At 38.6% G+C, this 23,561-nt stretch overlaps 1 protein-coding gene and 1 long non-coding RNA gene across 2 annotated transcripts in view; one reads left to right on the top strand and one right to left on the bottom strand.

The window, feature by feature from the left end:
• The window catches only part of LRMDA (leucine rich melanocyte differentiation associated), a 1,005,591-nt gene that overhangs the window by 434,880 nt on the left and 547,150 nt on the right, over positions 1-23,561 (top strand). The gene's annotated exons all lie outside the window — the stretch shown is intronic.
• Positions 15,454-23,561, bottom strand: part of LOC144588366 (uncharacterized) — an 11,904-nt gene continuing 3,796 nt past the window's right edge. The window contains exons 1-4 of the long non-coding RNA XR_013543886.1: positions 22,247-23,561; positions 20,503-20,615; positions 19,391-19,553; positions 15,454-16,377 (exon numbers count right to left, since the gene is read on the bottom strand). The exon at positions 22,247-23,561 is cut by the window's right edge and continues 3,796 nt beyond it. This is a non-coding gene — a long non-coding RNA (uncharacterized LOC144588366). The remainder of the gene's footprint in view (positions 16,378-19,390; positions 19,554-20,502; positions 20,616-22,246) is intronic.

The raw sequence follows: 23,561 nt of genomic DNA, 5'->3' as shown, positions 1-23,561 counted from the left end.
CAAGCATCAGCCGTCTTAATTTGAAGAGCACATTGCTGCATTAACGTTGGCTGAAAGTTTGTTTTGGTCTCCCACAGGCTATTCACCACCCTGAAATGTCTAGCATATTCCAGACATTTTCGCAGTTAAAGAAGTTATAGTCTCCTCTTTCCCATTAAACCCGTGTGTATCTTTTGGTATCACACTAATATTTGTGGTGATGTTGCTCAGTTTAAACAACAAATAATGTTGCCGAGGAAGCAGAGTACTAGTAGGCAAAAGAAAGCAGAGGAAGCACTGATATCGATATAAATTCTGACAGCCATCCCTCTCATTCTTGGGTGGTGGCTATGGCCACAAGTGTTTTTACTCACAGCTTTGGCTGGCAGGTTTTTCTAGGTCAGACAAGCTTTATTGCCACAGTTAGATATGCACCTTTTAATTTATAATTTATTTTATTTAAGATATGTTTTATCTTGCTTTTTTTCCTAAAAGAGAACCCAAGGTGATTGACAGTTATAAAACATTCAGACGCAACAAGCTACAAACCATCCGGTTTTAAAACCTCTCCTAGACAGCCAGTCATTGAGAAAAAAACTGCCTGAGGAGAAAGCCTGACGAAGCTTGTAGAGGGACAGCAAAGATGGGGCTAGCCGGGCCTCCTGTGGGAGGGAGTTCCAGAGTTTGGGAGCAGCAACAGAGAAGGCTTGTGTCCCAATTAGATGCACCTGTGAAGGTGGTGGGACTGAGAGGGCTAATTCGTGGCACTGCTTTGATCTGTAAAACCTGAAAGAGTTTGGGATTAAGAAGATGTCTAAACGCAGCCACCTATATGCGGCAACCTAGAAGCGATTCTTGCTGTGCATCCTTCTGCTACCTGAGGTGTAGCAGACAGGCAAACACAGCAAAGTCTTCCTCCTCATAGCACTGAATGCTTTCCTATATCTATGCTTTCTAATGAGAAGTCAAAATGCTGTTGTGATAAGGACACTTCTACCACCACAAATGCACAACTTTTCTGGCTGAAAGTGAGGAGCAGGGAATCTAGTAAGTCGTGAACTAAGCAGATGGGAAAGAAAAGTAGAGGGCAGTGGGGAAAATAAATTGATCTGTTCAAGCCAACCTAATGGCTGTGAGATGTAGCAATCCTCAGGATTTAAAAACTCCAGCTTGCCCTGAAAAATAAATGTTCCAAGGGAAGGAAAACTGTGAATGATGGCTGGAAAACAGGTGGATTGAGAAGTATGCCATTTTCCCTATCCCAGCTTATTCTGACCTAACTGAAAACCTAAATAAAAAAACACAATATTTTGTTGCAGTTTCTACATGTAATTTTCTAATAAAATGAAATATTCAAAAATCCTACACAATTGCATACTTTATAGAGCTAGAATATAGATTAGAATGCCCTTTACAGTATTTCATTTCGGAAGTGAAGATCTGCAACTTCTGAACAGACTACAGCACCTATTAGGAAAGATACTTTATACAGCTGTGATAAAGTGATACAGTACTAGAAATTTTTTACCCCAGCATAGCACCAGAGATTAGGTGAACTATTTCTAAACAACTGTATAATCTTCCTTTTCTGAAATAATATAGTATGTATTAGAGTAGACTGGCTGAATCAACTGAAGTAACAAGACATCAGCTGAAGTCAAGTTTTTTTTCCCCATTGAGAAATATATGCTTCACTCCCACTTAAATTGATGGGACTTAAAAAATTTATTTTGGTTGTGTTGTACTGTTTTACCAATACTGTACTATGTTAATTGGCAACTTGGTGTTGAATTCTTTCATCCAAACTGTTTGGTTAACCTTGAGAAAAAAAATATATCCCCACCTCCCCATCTTGTTTAATCAAAATTATTTTTAAAATGGAAATGTGATTGCTTTATTTTGTTGTGTTTAATTTTCTCATCACCAATATTCTCTTTCTCATTCTCTCTCTCCCCCCCACATCTCCTTTTCCCTTCTCTTTTTCTCTCCTTATGTGTAATGGAAACTCCCATAAGAAAAGGGTGCCTTGTTATTTGATTATTGCAGTCAAATACAGTGTCCATGTGACAGTGAAGCATTAGAAATGCTATTGATCTGGTGCTGCCCTGTTGGACAGCAAAAGTCAACTAACCTTTGACATAGCCTTGTTTCACTCAGATTTCTCCAACTGACTGGGCAGGCTCTTAAAGAACTGCAGTATAAGTAATGTACCTTGTCCCATCCTTGTAGAAGAGCAAGGAATATGAAGCTTTATAGCGGGAAGTAATGCAATAAAAGAAGTTGTTTTTAATGAAATCCTTTGTGGCAGCAGCTCAAGTTTAATGAGTTTCAAATTGCTTATAGGAAGGAAGGAAACTATATTGTCAAGTGAGTGAGTGAGTGAGTGATGCCACTAAGTTCTAAATTTAGAGGTGTTTCAACTTTACCGGAAACCTCCCAAAGAAAAACAAAGAGTCTTTAAATTGCATGTTGTACTTCAAAGTTTTTAAGTTTTCTGTTCCCTCAACTGATTGTGCATCATTTTATTTTCCTTACTTGGATTTACCACTGTGTGACCTCGTGTTGTATTTTTTCTGAATGACAATGAAAGTAATTGAAAATATTGATTGGCAGTACAGTTAAGTTGTCAACACAACCATTTAATTTGTCAGGAGGACTTGTTAAATTGTCAAAAATCATATAAAAAACTCCTTCAGTCACTGATGATATACATTAGAGATGTTCATGAATCAAATAGCCCATTTTTGAGATAAGTGTTGAAGAAAATTTCTGAAATGGTTTTCTGCTGATACTTTTTTAAAAGATTGAATTAAAAATGAAATATCTCAGTGTTACATGGCTGGTAAACATTCTTTAGTCAATGACAATGGATATCTCACACTAAAATTTAAGTTTCAGCATGCTAGCCTTCAGTTATGTGTACCATTTTTTTCCTTGAATGTCTTCAAAATTGTTTTTACTATTAATAGGAATCTCATCTGGCTAGTATATGGAATGCATGGTACTTTGCATGTGAAGAAAACCATGGCAGTACAGGGTAGTAAACCCTACAGGATCTTCCTCACAGATATGGAAGGGTGCCCAGCTGTGTTTCTGCAGATGTGTCAGCCCTTTTCAGAGTTCTTTGACAGAAAGACCTTGAGAAGAAAAGATTATTGGCCTTTCCCCTTGTCCCATTAACACATTTACCTCTAATCAACATTAGGTAAAGGTAAAGGTAAAGGTTCCCCTTGACATTTAGTCCAGTCGTGTCCGACTCTAGGGCGCGGTGCTCATCCCCCGTCTCCAAGCCGTAGAGCCTACGTTTGTCTGTAGACAGTTTTCATGGTCACGTGGCCAGCACAACTAGACACAGAACGCCGTTACCTTCCCACCATGGTGATACCTGTTTATCTACTCGCATTTACATGCTTTCGAACTGCTAGGTTGGCAGAAGCTCGGACAAGGGACAGGAGCTCTCTCCGTCACGTGGATTCAATCTTACAACTGCTGGTCTTCTGACCCTGCAGCACAGAGGCTTCTGCGGTTTAACCCGCTGCGCCACCACGTCCCATCGTAATCAACATTACATAAAGGTAAAATGATACCTTATAAGGTGTGTGGCATTATACTCCATCCTGGACACAAAGACGTAGTTCATAAACTCTGAAACATTCCTCTCGGTATTTATCTGATTCCTATAAGCAGTTTTATCCCACCTTTAAACTAAAAGTGCTCATGATACAGCTTTGACATCTTAGTGAGATGTTTAGTTTAGGGGACCTCATGTTGTATTTTACTTTTATTTTTAATCTGGGTTTATGTTGTAACTGTACTTGTTTTTATTCTCATTTTACTAGTGTTCTTTGCCATGTTGTTGCTGTGTGACATTTTTGTGGAAAGGCATGACACATATTTAATTAACAAAAGGCAGTACTATTCTAAATAGTAAGAATAGTAATAGTACTAATAGTATGAACAGTGGTGGTCATCGTGGTGGTTATGGCAATCATCATCATCATCATCATCATCATCATCATCATCATCATCATCATCATCATCATCATCATCATCATCACAATCCACAATAAAAACAAAGACAATTCAAAATTCGAAATTTACATGGTTTTTAAAAAAATGTCAGCAGCTATTAAAAGATGTTCATTTTAAACCAACAGCAATCATATTTAAACAGTAAGCGAAATCATATTGATCCAAAAACTGCACGCCACTGATATTTTAATGCAGAAGAAAAAGGCAGAGAGTGAACTGCAAATTCAGGACTCAGCCACCAAAAATCTTGTCTTGCTTTCCAGCTAAATTCAGCTTTCAGAGTACAAGATTGTGCAGGAGAACCTCTTCAGCTGATGTTCTTATATTGAAGAAAGTGGCCCTTCAAGTACATACCAATCCTGATTCCATTCCATTCCATGTTTTAAACAGCTCTTTAAACTATTACCATCGAGAAGGAGATTCAGGGTATTGAAAGCAAGGACAAGCAGATTCAAGAACAGCTTTTACCCAAGTGCAGTATTGAGTTTAAATGCGGGGTCATAAGTTTTTGGTGGAATTTTAATTGCTGGGAGAAACGGGGTATATATATATGTATGGTGAGTGTTGTGTATATTTTAACTTTTTTTGTAGTGGTGTTGTCCAGTTCTACCTTGGGGAAGAGCACCTCATTTCGTTGCACCCACTTGTGAGTGCAATGACAAATAAATTTATTATGTCTTATGTCTTAAATGTCATAACCAACAATTTTAAGTCTACTAATTATTGCACTAGTTCTCCTGGAGACATATCCCTCTGATGCTTTGGGATCCTAGGCAAACATTAGTATGTGCAGGGACCTTTTAATGGGTACAAATTGGGGCAGTTTCCACCAGTCATCCTTCTTGCCTTCACACATGTATTTTATCCCACTGTATCTGTAATAAATTGCTGCAACTTCAGTTTCTGTGCTGCCTTCTAGGAAACAGAAGGGAAGGTGCGCAGTGGGTTCCTTGCAACAGGAGCCAAGTCCAGTCATAAGCTGTTCAGTTGGTAGCTCATGAGTCTGATATACCAGCAGATGCATGTAATTAGAACATGAAAATAGCAATTAAGAATTCAGGGTTTAACAGGTCTTAAAGGTAGATCATGTTGTACATGTTTATAGGTAGAGTATGATTTGGTTTATCACAACTTCAAGAAACTGAGGTTGGTGTATTTCAGTTTTTCTGTGATATCTCAGTCAGTTGGACTACCTGCCTGGCAGTTTGATTCCCCAGTCTTGAAGAAGAGCTAGCCTGTGTGGCATTGGGCAAGCTACAGAGGTCCAGAGTGCCCCCCAGAAGAAGAAAATTGGAAAATCACATCTTAGTAGCTTATACCCAGAAAACCTTGAGAAGGGTCATCAAAAGTTGGAACTGACTTGATGGCAAGTGTAGCATTCACCCTTATTATGAAGTAGTCATGCATTATTCATGTTGCAGGCTGATGTTGCTGAGAGGCGGAGCTGAGAGATATGTAATAAAGAGGCGGAGTCAGAGGCAAGCAGTCAGAATGAGATCAGAGTGGAGAGATAGAGTGTGGTATTTGGGAAATCTGAGGTGTGATTAGAGTGAAAAGTGAATAAGAACTGTATAACAAATAGAAGGTTGAAATTGATGATCAATAAACATGTAGATGTTACCTATGATTAATGATCAAACATCTGTAATAAACAAACAAGTTCTATTTAAAAGACAGTGAAGTTTGGAGCTGCATCTTCATCCTTCCATAATTAATGTTGATTTAGTGATCAACTGGTGGCAGCGGGTAAAAATGAGTATTAGTTTGCCTTCGTGTGCTCTGTGTTTGGGGAGTCAGGCATGGGCACAAGGGGCAAACGTCACACCAAGCAATTATTATTAATCATATTTTATCATCACCATGATCCTGTGAGCTAAGACTCAGTTGGAATACAAAGATTAATCAGGTAAGGTTCATGGTCAAGTGGATGTGAGCAGAGGCCCACAAATTAAACCTATATCTAGAAGTTTAAAAGTATTTGGGCTAGTTGACATAAATACAGTGAAAGTGCCTTTGAACACCTGCAGAGAGCCTTTTCTTTTCTGCCAGCAAGTTGCAACACACCACCCACACAGAATTAAGGACACATGTGAGATTACATATCCTAAAGTCTTAACTATTGCCATCATATCAAAGCAAGCATATATTAAATGGGCACAACCTTTCCATTTCTTAAATAAAGCTACTCCAAGTTTATTTATTTCTTCCTTGCACCAGATCCTTCACCCTTGTTTTCTTGTTGACCCTGATCCCACTTTTCTTTGTGGTGTGGAGATATTGAGGGAGAAAAGATGGGGTGTGGGCTAGGGGATGGAGAAAGACTACAAAGGTAGAAATGGAAGAGAGAGATTAAAGTGGAGATCTGAATTGTCTTCTCATCTTTCCACCCACCCAGTCTCTCTCAATACAGTCAACCCTCGATTTACAAACTTAATCCGTTCTGGATTAAGTTTGTAAATCGACAAGTTTGTAAATCGAATCAGCATTTCCCATAGGAATGCATTGAAAACCAATTAATCTGTTCCGGCCGTTTTTGGTTCTTAGGTTGAGGGGCGGTTTGTAACCGGCAAAGCCGGTTAATCCGTTCCTACCACTAGGGGCAGATTTTTTTCTTTTTTTCCTTTTAACCTAAGATGACAGGTGTAAAAAAAAGGAAAGAAAGGAGGGAGGGAAGGAGGGAACGGACACCTTTTCAACAGAAAACCTTGAAAAGCACCTTTTCAATCAAGACAAGCCAATACACGCTCCATTTGGGGGGAAAGGGGGCAGCAAAGGAGGGAGGGAACACCTTTTAAAAATCCAAAAATCAAATTTTTTTAAAAAGCCAAAAAATAAAAATTCACAGTCCATACTGTACCAGGCAATACCAGGCAGTACCAGGCAGTCTGAAGACTGTCTCCAAATCCACTCTCAAAATGCTGGGAAGAGCGAGGAAGCAGACAGACTGGCCAATGGTTAACTGAAAGTTCAAATTTCACGCCCCCCCCGCGCATTTTTTTCAGTTCGTAACTTAAATCTAAGTTTGCAAGTTGAGTCAATATTTTTTTCTATCGGAGCGGTTAGTAAGTCAAAATGTTTGTAACTAGAGCCGTTTGTAAGTCGAGGGTTGAATGCATTTTGAAATTCTCACCAAGGTCAGAAAATTAACCACAACTCACATAATTTAAGTTTGGTATTGTATTTTATTGTATTGCATTAAGGTGATGGTGAGTCATAATGATGGTGGTCATGGCAGCGGCTATGCAGTAGTGTGCAGAAAGTTGGCTCTTGCACTCTTTGTTTGCAGACCTTGGCAGAGAGAAGCAGCAAATGAAGCAACAGTGACAGGTTTTTTTGCTTTCCCATCAGACTGCCAGTGTACATGGCCTTAATAATAACAGAAGATAGTGATAAAAGCCTGCATGTTAAATATAAGCATGTTAAACTAGCCATGGATTCATTATATTGGGGACTTCACATTTTAATTATGATTTATGATGTCCAAATCAGAGGTCAGTACATGAGTCTTTGTTGCTCTGGGTTTCTGTGATTCATCTACTGATCTGAGCTTTCATTTCATCTGCTGTGAATAATGAAAGTTGTAGAGGCATAATCTCAGGACAAGGTAATTGTTCATGGATTGTTTTCTCACTGAGGACCACTTTGAGGGTGCTCACTGGGATGAGAGTAAGTTGTAAGTCATTTGTTTTTTTGTTTTTAAGGTACACATATGCTTATGATACTCTTGATCTGCTGTAGTATATGATCTATACCACAAACCGAATCTCTAAAGTAATGAAACCAAGTTATAGTAAACAATATTTTTTTTTTAAGATGTGGATGAATGATTATATTGCTACATATGGGGATTTTTTTATTTATTCTCACAATAACCTTGTGAAGTAGATAGGGCAAAATGTGACTTACCAAATTATATGGCTCTAAGGAATTTTTGAACTCATCTTTCAGCTAAAATTGAAGACGTTATCCACTCTGCCAGTCTGGCTATCTACCTTAATTTTTTAGGACATGAATGTGATGTAAGGCCTAGGACAGTCTTCTATTCATTGTTAAGCATATCCATCTTAAGGTCACACAACCTTAGTCATCACTGATTAAATACTTTTTCAGAAATATACCTCTTGGGTTTGAAGATTAATATCCAGTTTTGAAGCTCATTCATTTAGGGGCAAAAGGAACATAAAGCAAGTTGAGGTTTAACTAGAACAATTTGTTTGGCTCAAATAAAAATTTTAAATGAAGCTTTCGGGCTCTACTTAACAGAGTATTGTTGTGTTCTGTCTTCCCATTTTTGGAAGGAGGAGGGTGAAAACAGTGATGTTCCTGCAAGTGGATCAAAAACCCTTGCACGGGAAAATGTAGCATAAAAGACTTTAATACCTTCACTGAAAAAGACTTTGTGATTCCAAACTACTTCCAATGGTCAGGATACTAATATACATTCAAGGTTACAACCAGCACTTTGAATTGTGCCTGGAAATGGATCAGAAGCCAGTGGAGCTGTTGTAACAGGGGTGTTATGTGATCACTTGTGACCAGCCCCAGTTAGCAGTCTGGCTGCCACATTTTGAACCTGCTGAAGTTTCCAAAGACTTTCCAGAGGCAGCCTCATGTAGAGTGCATTACAGTAATCCAGCCAGGGTGTTACCAAGGCATGTGTCACTATGGCCACATCAGACCTCTCCAGGAATGGGCATAGATGGTGTCTTAGTTTTAATTGTTCAATAGCACTCCTGGGCACCTCCAAAACCTGAACATCCAGGCTCAGAGATGAATCCAGCAACACCTGCAAGCTGCGCACCTGTGCTTTCAGCAGGAGTGATGCACAGGCATCATCCTTATTTTTCAACAGACCAGAACCACCTCTGTCTTGTCGGGATTGTTTTAGTTTATTTGCCTTCATTTAGTCCATTACTGACACGAGACACTGATCAAGAGCCAGAAGAGCTTCCTTGGATTTAGATGGAAAGGAGAGAGAGAGTTGGGTGTCATCCGCATACAGGTGACACCAAACCCCAAAATTCTAGACAGCCTCTCTCAGTGGTTTCATGTAGATGTTAAATAACATCTATGACAAAACCAAACCCTGAGGAACCCCACAGACCAGTGTCCAGAATGTCAAATAGGAGTACCCCAACACCACCTTCTGAGTTCTCTCCTCCAAGAGGGACCAGACCCACCATAAAACAGTCCCCCGAGCCCCATCCCAGAGAAATGGGCCAGAATTATACGCTGGTTGATGGTACTGAAAGCTACTGAGAGGTCCAGCTGAACCAACAGGGATACGTTGGCCCTGTCCAGTTCCTGTTGTAGGTCATCCAGCAAGGCAACTAGTGCAGTCTCCATCCCATAACCAGGACTGAAGCCAGGTTGAAATGAACCCCTGGAGCTGAGAAGCCATGACCCTCATCAGCCACAGCCTCTACATCCCTCTACTGTATTCTTCACCTACTTTTGAATTAAATGCTGAAACGAGTAGTTCTGGAGGGAGGATGAAGTGGTCATAATCATCTAGATAGTGTCCTGAGTCTATGCACCCCAAAAGCTAAAACTATTGTATTTCCTCTGTTTCCATGACAATCCATTATGTGTGTCTGTGTAAGAGAAAGAATGTTTCCTAATAGAAAAAGTTCATTGTTAAATTTCACAGTAAACCACTTTGTGATTCTTTATTTGCTTAAAATCATTGAATTGTTCCGATATGCACTCTACTACTTGCTGTTTAAAGTGTTGGAAGAATTCTTGTGCAGCCTGAAAAGAGTAATGAAGAAAGCTATTCTAAAACTGGAGGAAGTGGGTCAAAGGAGACCATGATTTCCCCTTATAAGAAGGATTCTGCACCAGCTTAAAGTATTTGCACTCCCTTCCTCCCACTGCATGCAAGAAAGAGATTGGAAGCATTTGATATCACTTTGAAACTAACTAGAGTGCTCCATTATATCATAACTTAAGGGAAGTGTGGTTTCTGGTAATAGCAGTTAATTAAAACAAGCCAGGATCAAACCAACAGGCATTATGGGAAATAAGAGATTGGGGAGGGAGGGGACAAGAAGAAAACTTGATAGCAATGGGCACAGGATACAATCCTCAGTCTGAATTGAATGAATCCCACTCTAAAGGAGTTGATCATGACTAAAATGGGGCTAGACAGTTCACATAGGACTGTACCCTATAAGCATTTATATTTTGTGTTATTGTTACCCTGAAGCTGTACCAGCATATGCACTTGGGCATGCTGAGATGGGTATTTTGGTTTGTTGCTATAAAATCTCTTTTATTGTGTGGGCTTATACAGTGGCCTCATTCCAGGGGTTCAGCCACACTCATGAGGCCACAAATTGTGTAAGTGGTGGTGAGAGATGATGGCAATTGCAGTCCAACAACATCTGGATGCCACAGGTTACCCACCTCTGCATCATACATTATCAGAGGCATTCGTTATGCTTATAGATAATCAGGAAAGTGGAAATGTGTCATCCATTCAAGGACAAAAGAGGATATGGATTTGCATAAAATTTGTATATATCACTCTATATGTAAAGATGCCTATTTAGAACGAATGACTATAATTTAAATAGGAAAACAATCCATCTCACTATACTGAGAAATATTGTAACCAGTTAACCAGTATGTTTGCTCAGTCAGCTGACCAGGGCTAATTTCTGATGGGCCATGCAAAGAGTCCCTCTTTATCTTCTTATGGGTCTTTATAATTAAGCCAGACTTCAGTAAGACAGCCCTTGAAATGGAGGATGTCCTCAAAGAGGAGATTGTCCTCTGTAAAACATGATGCATATCTCAGCTTTTGTGCATATGTTTGCATAAGGATTCTCTTTGTGTATATGCATTCCTGTACAGTGGTAAACTACCACTCAAAAATACTACTGAAATGATCATGAATTTGTTGATCATACCATTTAATGATTATTAAATGGTATGATCAACAAATCTCAGAATTTGAGAAAACACCTCTTCAGCGTTGGTCAGAACTCTTAATTAGAAATTGGGTGTCTAGGACGGTAGTCAAATCCTCACCTTTGTCTTAGTCTTAAATGCCTCCCTTCAAAAAAAAGTCTGAGTTTTGTTAAGACGGTTCTCACATTCATATGGCAGTCTTCAGCAGACAGCTAGACAGTTTAGGCAGGAAGTAAAATGGATCAGCTGCAGAAGACAGATTAAGCTGTCTGTCACCAAAAACTCACAGTGGACACTATACTTCTACTAACTCTCCTTTACACAGATGTTGACAAGAATGTGGACTGAAAGGAGACCTCTGCCAGAACAACAGGAGTCTTATGATTTTGTGTAGCACATTTTCTTCTCACACATCTCAATGGGGGTTGGGGGAGTAAAACAAGCCTGAGTCCCCATGTATCACATCCACATTATAGAATGTCACTGGTATCACTGTCTGCAATGAATTATTTGTGTCCAATTCTTGCTAGATTGAGAATCATACCTTCTAGGAAATGCTGAGCTCGGGAATTATGAATGGACTAACTGAAGCCATCTTTAGATTTGGTAGAGAAACACTTGCACACCCAAACACACATGATTCCTTTGTTGTTGACCTGATTTACAGTAATGGAGTCACTACGACCTCAGTAAGTGTCTTGAATCAGATTGCCCAGCAGCTCTCAGCGGTATTAATGAGGCCTCTACTCAGGCAAGGTTTCTCATACTATTATGCTAAAGAAATGTCCTGAGGACAGCAAGTAAGCTCTTTACTGAGCTGGGGGGGTGGACAAGAATGTGGACTTTGGTTTTCTAGATGGTCTCAAATTAACTCTCAGAGCTCCAGAAAAATAAGACAAATTATTAAGCATTTTTATCACAATATCTGGGTATTATATTCTAATTTAATCTATATTCCCAAGGTTAGACTATTATAAGTCTTATTTTCAAATGGGTTGTACATGTGGTTTTTTGGGGGACACCCTCTGCAGAGAATCTATTACTCTAATGTTTAAATCAGCACATTATTGATGCATGAGAGTGGAGTAATGATTTTGTGCTGGCAGAGCAAATCAACATTCTCTAAGGCAATTCTAAAAATGGAGGAAGCCCAACTAGAACATTATAACTTTTAAACTAGGCTTCAGATCAGCACCACATTCAGCACAGATGTGGCGGACAGTTTGCTCTTGCTCTGTGCTAAATTTAAGGAAGTTTGGAAAAACATTTTGAGTTATGATTTTTTAAAAGTAGAACTGCTTTGTTCTCTTGTTCAGAAACGGGTGTCCTCAAACAACCCCAGATTTAAAATAGTTCAGATAAATTGAAAAGACCAGTCTTGTTTATCTTGAAAAAGAATTGTTGATCCCACCCATTTTTCTTTAGTTGGAAAGAATCTAGGCTTTAGGAACTGAAATACTGGTCCTCAAAAAAGGTCTTCCAAATGAAAGAATCAACAGTTTCCTGTAACACTGAGCATGCATAGTATAGGCTTGCCAGGAGAGCTTTGGCAAAAGATACATTGTACCTTAGTAGGTATGGAGAGAACTGCAGGTCAACTAATGTCCACATATACATTTTGCCATGTATCTTCCGGGAATTAGTATAAATTTTGTAAGACATATTTAAAGTAGCTGTGGTCTCCCTTTGAGGCACTTTCCCTACACTAATTCTCCATACAGGAGATCTTTTGGAATCCGTCCATCAGCCATTCTCATGACATGCTCCAGCCAGTGTAGACGTAGCTGTTTCAGTAATGTATACATGCTAAAAATTCCAGCTCGTTCTGTTTGGAACTTTGTCCTGCCAGGTGATACTAAAAATGTGTCAGAGACAATGCATATGGAACACGTTGTATTGTATCCTAGAATTTTCAGTAAACCTTGTTAGGATTTTGATATCAAACAGACTTCTGACATAAGAGAACTTATTGAAAAACAGCCTTGACAGCTGATTTGTGTTTGAGTGAGAAGTAGTGAACTGGTGAAAAAAGAAGAGATTCTGCAATTTCCCCCTGTTTGTTGTCTTTTTGTGAATGGTAGTGTGAGCACAAGAGGGTATCCTGTAGACTGTCTTGACTACTCACATGCATGAGGTCAACATTCAGGCTCCCCTGTGTTACATAAAATTTGGCATCTTTTTTCCTGCTGACAATGTGGGCACAATATTGTGCAGCAATCTCAGACCATTCCCTGGCATTTTGACTCAAGAATAGAGGGGCACAATATCCCACATCCATAAACTGGAGCAACCGAATAATAGATTAATAACACCAATTTAATGAGTTAAATGTTTTCAGTTTTAAATATTGTCATGTATGAATTGCTTTCCCAATTTTTTATGTTTTAACTTTAATTCATTTTTAATCTTAATATTCCAAGCTCTGGTGCTAATTATGCCATTGCCATGCATCAATCACTGGCCAAAATCCCATTTATTAGTGTAGTAAGCACCACTAAAATAGGTCCATTGACTCAGTGGTGATTTTGTGAGCCAGCATCTCCATAGGTTTAATTGATTCAAATGGGCCTACACAACTTATTTTAACATTGTAAGTTATAGATCAAATAGGCCTGTTTGAAGCAATGGAATGTATAGAAGAGTTAATTCACTAAATCCCTGTAGACTACATGCAGTGACTCTAGAGCAATTAACTGTGGAAAGCAAAAAGATTTTGACCACTGAATTTTATGTGGACTCAAGACAATGACATCCTTCACTCGTAACCCTCCTTTCCCCATTCTCTGCTTTTTCTTTTTTCTCTTACTGTACCTAATTCATGAGGCAAAAGGAGGAATATCTCGCTTTAATTGTTAGCATAAGGAAGCCTTCATCTGAATATACCCTTTGAATGGGGAGTCTGCATGTGGAGATTTGTGGAGATTTACATTCAAAAATAGCAAAACAGTTGTTTAATAAAACTGAATTCAAGATCTCTTAATTTTAACCTGACGTCAAATGTTTGTAAACACCTAAAACTGTTGGTAGGTTGAGCTTATGTCCTAGAAACTGTAGTCTGAATAGAGCTTTGTTTCATATTTACATTACAGTAGTGCCCCCCCCATCTGCGGGATCAATATCTACTGATTTGCTTATTTGCTGGCTGAAAAACCTTTCCCATATGTCACAGTTCCAAACCAGTCATAATATGTACAGAGAGGTCCATTGTATTGGTGCCCCCATCGTTACCCCATATTCGCATCCTTTGGCATTGTGCAGTTATAATTTAGAATTTGTGACTCCATGGGTGAAATTCTGATACAGTACTTTGTTAGGCATTTGGAAAGCCAAAGGCATAACATCCAGTGGCTCCTAGCTATAAATTAACAAGTTACCACCATGATACTTTTGGGTACACTCACCTGCTGGCTTGGTGCATGCTTGAGAATCCCAGGAAGACTTATTAGTTAAGAGGTAGAAACAAGTGGATGTAATGTTTTGTACAGAACAAAAGTGACTGGCCTTCAGCCTCTGTGCTGCTGTATGCAAAGAAGTGCTAACATTCCCTTGTGCAGCTTTACGGCTGCAGATGCTGTTGGTGAATCTGCTTTGTTTTTATGAATTTCTCATTTCCCAGACTGTGGTTCATTTGGGCTTGCAGATCACACTGATTTTCCTTTTTCAGTGAAAAGCAGTTTCTTCCAACTATGCAAAAAGTAGTCCCTGAAAAGTCTGTAAATAGGTGCATTTGGGGCTGTATTTTTCCCTGGTGTATTAACATTGAGCATTCATTCTAAATATAATTAGAAATAGACATGTAGAAATCTGTGGTTTGGGACTGTGACTCGCAGAATTCCCAATGTTGCTGGGAGTTCTAGTCAAAAAACACAAATCTACACCATTCTAATTGCAAATTTCTTAACATGTGTTTAACACATACTTTCCCTATTTTTATGTGCTCTATCTGTCTGTCTGTCTGTCTGTCTGTCTGTCTGTCTGTCTATCTATCTATCTATCTATCTGTCTATCTGTCTATCTGTCTATCTATCTATCTGTCTGTCTGTCTGTCTGTCATTTTGCACATTTTCTGAGTTATGTACAAGACTGCGAACTTCTGAAAAGTGTGGACATCAGCACATAAGCACTTACACATTTGGCAGATCTGAAGTGTCTGGTTACACATTCATTTTGGTAAGAGCGCAAAAATGTGGATCAGGTTAGTTTTTCGTAACCTTTTTTTTACATTTTAGCCATTTTCTTTTTAAAATGTGTCATATCGTTCTATGCACTTTTTGTTTCTCCTCACAAATCTTCTCACAATGAGTCTTGAGAGGTGTGTGACCAAGGCTGCTTTTATCAAGATTGTGAGATCCCTCAAAATCCTTTTCCATTTCTTGCTATTGCTGATATATTATTTGGAGATAAAGGGAATTTTAAGGTAATTTTTTAAAAAAAATTAAAGATCCATTTATTTAAATATTTTTCGATTCCAGATACATTTGAGCTTTAGATAATCTCTGAGTAGACATGTATAGAACTGAGCTCTCTGATCAAGGGGAAAGGCACTCCTTAAACAAAGTTAAATAAAGTTCATCACTTAGTTTTAAAACCAGTTTCAACTTAAACAATTAGTTTCTTCTGCCTCAAGATTTATCTTACTACTCATACATTCAAGTATTTGAACAAAATTTAAAGCGAGATTTCCTTCCTAAATTAATCTCTAGATTCAACATTTACCTCTTCCTTACTAAATGAAACTCTAAATTACACATTGTCAACATAATTCCACAGAGGTTAAACTTAAGTCACGGCATACACATACAGTTATACAGAAATAGATGGTCCATACTAAAATGTTGAAATCATCATCATCATCTTAGAACTACAGAGCTGGAATGGACCACTGAGTCTAGTCCCTGTCAAGGAGGCACCGGGGGGGTATCGAACTCTCAACCTCTGGCTCCACAGCCTAGACCACTGAGCTCTCGAGCAGTTAGAGCTAATCAAGACACAAAGTTTAATTAATATTTATGAGAATACCTTTTTGTACCTTCTGTAAAATGGTTTTGATGTTTGGCCCGCTTTTCAATTTTAATATGTGTAGAGGTTGTACCAGGCCTCCAAATTGATTAATTAATTAATTCTAGATTTTTACACACACACACACACACATGCAGAAGGTATTCAGCACACATGCTTTTGAGTTCCCATTTGTTTTTGCAAATAAAATTAATGAAATGAATCTAGTTCATTGGTTTGTTTCCCCCCCCCATTTGTTTCCACAACAAACGCACATGCTGTCTTCACTCCTTATTTTGTGCTGCCTTTGTTCTTTTCTGGTAACTGTTGACATAATAAAACCGTCCATACAGCTGCTTGTCTTCTTTTGCTCCTTATAAAACAGTGCTAAATTCCCTCATTCTGCCACACGTTTTATTTATGGACACTGTTCTCACAGAGACTGGTTGCTCCCTTTAGAGAGAAAGAAAGCAAGTTAGAGGGGAAAACATCTTCCACTTCATCAAAACTTCCAATATAGTTTGTTCATCATTCTCCTTCATCTAGAAAAGAGGCTGATGTACAGTATTTGTTATAATCTAAAATAACAACTAGTTTATTTTACGCTAAAGCTGACAGATGCAATGGATTAGCCGTGGTGTGTTTTTCTTAGACCTCTAAACTCCTATTTACCTCTTGAAATAAGTTTTTTAAAAGTATTCTGGAATGATGAGGACATAACATGGGGTTTGATCTTCAAGCAAACTTGAAAAAGAAATGTTCCAGTTCAACCCAACTGGTTGAATCCAGGTCATGGTGATGAGAGGGTATTGCATTAATCTTTGCACCATTTAGTCTCCTTATCTAATAGCACAGACTTATTTTTTTGTAACTAACAACAATGAAGGGTGCCTTTAAGAAACCTCCAGTGAGCACCGAGGCATTACAGATTAGGTCAGTGGAACTGCTGCTAGGTTGAACATGATGGATGAGTAGGAGAATGAGTTTCTGCTGCACCGGTATTGTGAAATCTTTTCATTGTCACCAACGGGCCTATGAGGGGGCTGATGAATGAAAGAGCAAGTGTCAGAAACGCCCTTCCATGCCCTGGTACACTTTTAATATCCCCCCACAGCTACAGGATGAGTATTGATAAAAGTAAAGTTTAAATATAGCCATGGAATGATGGGTGGTGGTGATTTAAGGAGACTGTAGCAAAGGGGTTAGAGAGGGTTCATTTTCCAAAAGTGCATGGAGAGGAAGGAAGTTGAACCATGTGGATCAGAGGGAAGAGCAGGAGGCTTTTTATAAGAAGCTAATTCGATGAGGACACCAAGCTCTTTGATGGATGAGTTACTTCCATCTGGTTGCAGTATATGTAATAAATAGCTGGGCTCATGTTTGACCTCTCTCACTTACTGGGCCTATCTTTTTTTTTTCTTTTGGGACATCCAGTAGGGACTCTCCATTATGGGAGGAAAGCATCTGTGGAAAGTTGGGAGGGGGAAAATTATCTGGATAGCAGAGCTTTGGGAAGTTTATCATTGTGAGTGGAGGGGAAAATATTTTTCAGAGTTACAGATTTATAAAGCAAAATTTTATTTTTTTCTTGTCTTCTGTTTTGCTCTGTTTGGACACACACAGAGAGAGAGAGAGAGAGAGCAAGTCAAGCATTCCAAAGTTCAGAATAACAAATAAGATGTTAGATTTTCTCCAAATATTATCTCTTTTTTTTAAACGTGGAAAGATCTTATTGCAGATGGGCCCTCAAGATCAAGAGCATATGAGAACTGCTGATGGTCAAAGGGTCCTACTGGCAGCAGCTTCCAGAAATTAAAGATTACCCCCCCCCAAAAAAAATCTGGCTGCCCCCAACAACTTTCTCATGACAAAAGGGATTCCATGAGAGCCTTGGAACCTTGGGGGGAAATTGCCAATTTTTTATTTCTGAAAAATCACCATAACTAATGACAGCATAAGCCTTACATGACATAAGTAACATAACAAGATTTCAACCTTTGAATTATTACTTTGTGTTTGTTTTCAGTTTTTAATTCCATCATAACTTTGCTTGATGCCAACTAATGATCTGTAATTGACTGAACATTGTTCAGAATGTTAAAGGCCCTTTGACTGAATTTTGAGAAAAAGAAATAAAAGTGACGTCACATTTTCATTTTAACTACTGCAGGTCACCTCAGACATAGTCTGGTATCCATTCTTGTGTTAACAAACTATTGTCATTTTGTCTATTATCTGTATCCTGACCTGGTCATGACTTTCACCTCCAAGGAGAAATGTATAAATATAGAGGACATGTATTTTCACTTCTTGCAGAATTAAGAAGGATAAAATTATGGTTTGAACCAAAATCAAATGTATAGGATTTAATGCACATAGCTTGAGACCTTGGTAGTTGAAAATGTACCTATCTCAGTATATGTTGTTACATGCTATTAAGCTGCATGTAACGTATGGCAACTAAAAATAAGATAGCATCTTTAAGGCATGTAAGACTTTCAAGGAGTGGTCTTACCAATGATACTTTCCAGTGGGTTCCTTTTTTTCCCTTTTTTTTTTGGGGGGGGGGGGTTCTATGGTTGAGCAGGGATTTGAGCTGAGGTCTCCTGAATTCTAGTGTGTCATTTTATCTACTACTCCACACTGGCTTTCCCTTCCTATATATGCCCATCAATAATTAGAATGTATCAGTGGAGGCAGCCTGTCTACGTGCCAGTAAACCACATGGAGACACTGGAAAGTGCATTGTTGGTGATCCTGTGTCAACTGTGTACTGGCCTCCCCTTTGAGGCCCAACTGGCACCAAAACTATTTTTATCTGAGTAGCAGGCCAAAACTTGCCTGCTCATACAAGCATTTGATGTGTAATGAAAGCAGGGTTTGGTTCTTCATTTGACACAATAATTGTGTAAATTGTTTTATGTTATTGTAATGCGGTTTGTTGATGGTAAAATGCTCTGCAATCTTCTGATTTAGGGATAAATCAACAATAAAAACATAATTAATGCCTGTTGGGCTACACTTTAACCGGTGGGTTGTATGTTCTGGTGGCTTATGTCACACATTATTATTTTGCTGTGCTTCTAGATTCTGTTGTTTTAAATGTTTAATTGAATGTATATTAATTAGGGAGCAATTTGAGATTCTGAGGCTGGTTCAGAACTTCTCAGACAGTATGCAGGATATGCTAATTTTTGTCCTGGAAATGTGCATCACATCAATTTCCTTGGATAAAAATGAAAACATCTTGAGTATGGCAGTGTTCCTCATCTCATTAGTTAATTCTCCTTTCCTGAAAACCATTTCTGTTACGATTAGTGCATGTATACCAATCTCTGAGAGTCTATGGGATTAACTTCTAAATGAATATTGTAAACAGTTATAAAAATTCCAAGTTTGCATTTTTTTAAAAAGTTAATGCATTAGCAACAATTCAAACATATTTCAAACTGGATACTTCACATACATGTCTAGTAAATTCTGTGTGCCAGAAAGCTGCTGTTGGAGTCATTGATTGCAGAAGTCTCTACTTCAAGTCCAGAATTCAGACTGCTTTCTCTCCAAAATCTTGTCTTCTTAAGTCCAGCTAAAAGATAACCCAGTACTGGGAACAGCTGAAGCTTCAGAACCTGGAATACAAAAATGACATATATGGCTCACTACAAAGAATATTTTCTTCCATTGCCCAAGGCAAATAAATACATGCCTATTATCTAAACCAGGTACCCAGTGTAATGTAGTAGACCGAGTGAGTATGGATAGATTGGAGACCAGTGTCGGAATCCCCACTTGGCCATGGAAACTCAATGTGGGTGTGAAACTGGTAAAACCACTCCTTAAATATCTCTCTTACCATGCGAGTGGTAAGTTGCTGTAAACTGGTTCTGACTTGAAATCACATAACTACCTAAACCAAGGCGATTAGAGCTTGTAGTTTCACTGTCTGGGGAATAGGAGCTTCCCACCTCTATTTTCCAAATTTTTTTCTGAAAGAAAATTAAAGACCACAGCCTCTTTCCTACAGACTTCCCACCTACTGGGCTAAGGCATTTAAATGATAGGGGTTACACATGCATATGACCATATGGGCTGATTTGGGAATATCTGCTTGTGGATCATCAAACTACATAAGCCAGACATCACAGAAATGAACCAAGGAGTGTAGCTAGGATTGCCAGGCAGACATGGTGGGGTAGAGCAGTGGTCCCCAACCTTGGGCCTCCAGATGTTCTTGGCCTACAACTCCCAGAAGCCTTCAGCAACACCTCTGCTGGCCAAGATTTCTGGGAGTTGAAGTCCAAGAACATCTGGTGGCCCAAGGTTGGGGACCACTGGGGTAGAGGACAATAATTACTAAGTTAGAATGCTATTGTGTGTGCTGGCTCAAAGTGGAGCCTCATGGAAATGGAGAAAGAGCTAATAATAAAAATTAACTCAGGCTTGTACTGGTTCTTCACTAGAAGATTATATAGTTTCTCATGGAGGGACTTGAAATGGGTTTAAATCTTGAAATCTCTTATCTAATTGTGAGACTTATAGATGATAGTTCCAGTACACCCGTTAGTAGCTGCTACTGACCTGCCTTTCCTGTTCGTATATGAACCTCCAGAAAGACCTGAATGACATGGACCTTCGCCATAGCCTTCTCATGAAGGAAATTACACAGCTTTTTTCTTGAGGCACTGAACTTGCTGTTAAATCGACAAGGTGAAAAGTACAGAATTTTAAAAATAGCCTCTGAGCATTAAAACACTTTGTAACAGTATTTCATAGTTTGATTCTGTGGTGGTCACTCACAGCTAACATTTATCCCTGAAAGGCTTAATTCCAATGTGAAATCAGATAACTTTGTCCACTCATACCAGTTTTCATCTAGGTATCAAGTTATGCAATTTTGTTATTGTAATGATCCTGGGCAATATTGGCTTACAAGCTTTATTTACCTTGCTTATTTGCATAAAAATGCATTAAAATTTAAAAAAATTAATAATTCAATAAAAGTCTTGCAGCTTGAAAAAAAGCAGTAGATACAAATGCTTAAATCATATAAGAATAATAGTTTATGTAACTATATAGTCTTATATAACTATAGAAGAATCATAGTTTATATAACTATGGAAAGCTGTGAATTGAAGAACATTCAAAATATATAATGGAAGACTTAAGTTATCAATAAGACTTAAAGTATGTTATAATCCTGTTTCAAAATTGCAGGAACATACATTTTAAAATGCAAGTGCTTGTAGTATTAAAAACATGTAATAAAAAAATACATCCCTTAAAATATCAAAGTTCTTAAGAATAAATATCCATGGAATTGAAATAAGTTTCTTAGTCTTTTAACATATTCAGACACAAATTCTCTAAGTGTTCTCCCAGCTACCTACCAGTTTGAATCTATGGAGGGAAATCATTATCTTGTCTGCTTTGCCTTTTTTTCTCTTGCTTCTACATGTTGCCTGACATTCCTTGGTGTCTGGTATCTAGTGCCTGGTATCCAGTATGGTTACTGGTGTTGCTCCTATCACATGACTATGTTGCCGTCTCTAGCTTCCCTAAATTTATTATTCTCTAATATGCTTGTTTTTCTACTATCAGCTGGCACACTTCCTATGTACCAGCAATTTGCTACCAGACCATTTTGCTTCAGTACAAAATTTTCTAAGGAAATCTCTATTGCTTTTGCTAACCCAGCAAATAACTGGCAGTGTGGACTGCTTCCATAGCGATCTGCTTGAGCACAACACCACTATGCATGCAGATTGCTTATGAATGAATCTAGGAGGGTAGCAATTCACTATAACTTCATTGTAGTACTCCAGGAGTTTCATGGTCATGGACATTTTTCTCAATGTTATGTTTGCTTATCAGCCTTTACACTTTCATGCTCATATGTTAGCTTACTAGGAAATATATCCATTAAGGTATAAAGTTACTTACTTTGCAAGCCAATACAGTATTATTTTACACTGACCTTGCTTTCCCTTTAATGGCTAGCTGATTGTTTTACAATGACTTTTAGTAAACTGCTGCTGAAACTTCATCTTAAACCATAGCATACATTTTTAGAGTTGCATTTTTTTTTACATTTTAGCATTCTATGCGTACAACATTTCAAACTTTGACATGACCCATAGCAATTTAAATAGGATTTCCATTTGTCCTATTTTTAGCATGTCTTAGAGTTCCAGATTTGGGCTGGATATCTCAAGTTTGGTGTCCTTGTCATCCAGGTTGTTCAGAATTCACATAAGACAAACTGGACAACATGGCACCAACACCACAAATCCTTAAAAAAAAAAGACAGACATTCCTTGTTCACCTTCCATTACAGTGTCAGATACTGCTTCTGCCTCTCATAGTCCTTCCCTTCCTTCTCTTCCCTCCGTCCCCAAGACTGCATCCTCTTCATCCTTACGTCTTGCTCCTTCAGCAATGCTGTTCCATTTCTTTCTTTTTTGGGGGGAGGGAGAAGGGCTCCTGTTTCTCCTTGCCTTTCTTATCCACAATTGAGGCTGTGGCTTGTGTTGGAGTGTTTACTTCCTCCACTGCCTTCCCAGAGAGCAGTTTCAAAAGCTTCTCCTTCTCTGTGTTTCTGACTTTGCCTGGCAGCCTGGATGTCTCCAAGTCCTCTCCCTTCTCCTGACCTCAGAAGGGAAGGAAAAGGAACTGTGACAGCAACAAACTCAGGAACGGAAAGAAAGAGAAACGTAAGGGCTTTTTGAAAAGGAAAGGAAAGAAAAGGAAACCAGGATCTCTTACAGGAAGAGGAAAGGGAAAAATATTGCGGGAGGAAGGGGAGATTTAAGAGAGTTGAAATAGTAGGCATTAGATGAGGCAACATCAGATTATTCATTTTCTCCTCAGACCTCTGACATTGATTGGTAAATGTATCTAATTAGCTGTAGTTTTTAAATTTAAATGGTTTGGTGCGGGCCATTTTACATGAAAAAAATTGAATTACACACACTGATGTAACTACTGATGAATGGCAGGTAGGATTTGGCATGGAATGTGAGTTTTATATGACCATCATATGTGGGGTCAGTTCCTGGAATGGACATTCTTAAAACATCATTCAGATCATTCTTCTGAAAAACTGATTGTTGCCTACTTAGATGTTTTAACAAAACTACAGTGATATCTGTTTGTTCTCTTTCTATATATACTTAGATTTTCACTATGCTGCAGAAAACATCAGCACAGGGCACATCAAAGAGTTATTAAACACGATGTTGTATTTATTTATTTGATTTATGTTCCATTTTTCTCTCCGTATAGTGGTGCCTCACTTAACGATTACCTCATTAAACGACAAATCCGCTTTATGATGAGGTTTTTGCGATCACAATAGTGATCGCAAAATGATGTTTAGATAGGGAAATTTCGCTTGACAATGATCGGTTCCCTGCTTCAGGAACCGATTTTCTCTAGATGATGATTCTAAAACAGCTGATTGGTGGCTCTAAAATGGCTGCCCGCTGTGCAAAATGGCTCCCTGCTGTGCTTTAGGATGGATTCCTCGCTTTACGGGCACAAAAAATGGCCACCCCTATGGAGGATCTTCGCTGGATGCTGAGGTATTTAGCCCATTGGAACACATTGAACCGGTTTTCAATGCATTTCAATGGGCTTTT

Source organism: Pogona vitticeps, chromosome 3 (assembly GCF_051106095.1).
Source record: "Pogona vitticeps strain Pit_001003342236 chromosome 3, PviZW2.1, whole genome shotgun sequence".
NCBI lineage: Eukaryota > Metazoa > Chordata > Lepidosauria > Squamata > Agamidae > Pogona > Pogona vitticeps.
Note: the sequence above shows the minus strand (reverse complement) of the source record. Positions and strands in the feature narration are given on the sequence as shown.